Below are 2363 nucleotides of genomic sequence, written 5' to 3' on the forward strand. Positions count from 1 at the left end.
GAGAAAAAGAAAAAAAAAAATAGAAACCCCAAACCCAATTACATTTCCTCCAGGCATTTGCATCTCTTTGCTCAGTATGAGTAACATCTCATGAAGAAGTCTCAAATGTGAATTGCTATAAAACATACTGATAATGTCCTCTCATCTTCAGGAAAAGACACAGACAGTCTTGTATGATGGGTCTCTCTAGGCTACTGGTCTGGTTCTGTATTTCAGTTTGGTGGCAGCCAGCAGTCTGCCAAGCAATTCTTATTTCAGCCATGTTTAGCATGCTCAGTCTCCCCAGAGGCAGTGCACAGAGGGTCCAGTTTGAAATCACCAAGGTACTAAAACTGATCTTTTCTCTCTACACACAGAAAATAAACAGGAGTTTAAGATTTCATAGCAGTAGTGAACCATTGCACCCATTGGTTAGGTACCTTGGAAGAATGCTCAGCACTACCTGAGTATCTCAGGATGCTGTTCATTATCTGCAACTGTGCAACTAAAAATCACTTCATGGCTAGGTAAAGATTTGCATTTGACATAAAACCTTTATGTAGATAGCCTTTACTAGTCATGCTTTTGTAGTCTGATGGAGATATTGCTATTTGAGAGAATATTGAATATGAGGAAACGTTCAGGTGCATTCACATTGTTCCCATCAACCAGTTAAGTGATCTCACTTAATGACAGATATTCAGTCTCTAACCTCATTATAAAATGTTAGTCTGATGCCATCAAACTCTTATTAGGAAATTTCTGTACAGAAGTATTGTTCCTTGGTTTACAGACATGGTGGGCAGTAACAGACATCTCAGCTTCCCCACACTGGGAGATGTCTATTCCAAAGTCTTTGCTTGCTCTTGCACATATTCAGATGTCTGTGACTTGCTTTCTCTTGCAATGCCATTGCAGCCTTATTAAAAAGTAGTCCTAAACTTGTAAAAGAAAAACCAAATCACATGGAAACCTGAGCATGGTTTTGGGAGAGGAGAATGCCTACATCTGCTAGGCTGGTGGAAATGGGTTGGTTTGTATAGTACCAAATTCACATTGAAAATCTCTCTCATTCTACCTTTATAACTCTTTCTTCAGTTTTCTCTCCTTGTTGTTGCTTGTTTGTTCTTTACTCTTCCTGCTTTGTGTAATTTTTTTTTTTAACTTGTAAAATTTAGCTTTTAAAGTGGCTCCCCTCTGTTCTCTCTCCCAGTCCATCCCTGATCACCTTGGCAATGCCTATAGATTGTGCTCAGAGGGCTCTCAGAGCCCATGTCAGCTGGGAGCTGGACTAGAAGACTGTGGAGATTGTGGAAAAAAAGAAGGTTGTTGAAGGTGTGAACCCCAGCTACTGTTGGTCCTACTGCCATGGTACTACTGCAAATTTCCCCAACAGTAACACCAGAAAACAACAGCAAAGGAAGCAACAGCACTGTGGGTAACAAAATTATGTTCTAAAGTTTTTTCCATTTGAGGTAGCATCCTCCCTCTGGTGAACTTAAACCTAATGGTAATAGAAGTGATTCCTTCCACTACATTTCCCTTGGGAACCATCTTGGGAGTTCCGTGACCTAAAGTCAGAGATTGTTGCCTTGGCACTCTTCCTCTAGCTTTCATCCAACAGCCCTCAGTGTCTTCAGATTTCTCCAGTTCCCACTGTATATCTGCTTTCTATGTGAAATATCGCTTTGAATGAATCTCATCAGTAGGGTCCTTTCTTGAGGGAAATATATTTTTTATATATGACTACATCTGGTGATTTTTTTTTCCAGCAAAAGATATAGGGGCTGAATAATGAATTACTCACACTGGATTTATTTACCAAGGCACATAAAATCTTGCAAGCATGGGTCACATAGATAAGCACAGAGAAGGACCTGGGGGTGGAGTAAAATCTAAATTTCTTGTTGGCAATATTTAAATGAAAGAAAGTTTATTGTAGAAATTCTATAAGTTACAGAAAAAATTGTCACAAAATATGAATATCACACAGACAGATGTGCCAAATGTCAAAACATGCATTAAGATTTTGACTTACAATATACTATTACGACAAGTATAACAAAATATAAATCAGTAGCTATTAATTATGACAGTAACTAGATCTAGAAAATCAGGAGACAATGAATTTCACATTTCCTGAACATTTGAAGTAATTTTAGAAATAAAGTAAAACACGGATTATATCTAACTTTGCATAACTCTCTTCTCTGAACTTTTCTGTTTATTTACTATTAACTTGGTCTGAAGCCCAATATTTTAAATTGCAAAAGGGGTGATTAATTCATTTAAGAAATCAGAAATACTCCAATTATTATTGTTTGTAGGTTTAGTAAAGCTTTTAGGGAATCCTTATGCACAAAATGACAACTACAGACCTGAGC

This window comes from Meleagris gallopavo, chromosome 1, assembly GCF_000146605.3.
Source record: "Meleagris gallopavo isolate NT-WF06-2002-E0010 breed Aviagen turkey brand Nicholas breeding stock chromosome 1, Turkey_5.1, whole genome shotgun sequence".
Lineage (NCBI taxonomy): Eukaryota > Metazoa > Chordata > Aves > Galliformes > Phasianidae > Meleagris > Meleagris gallopavo.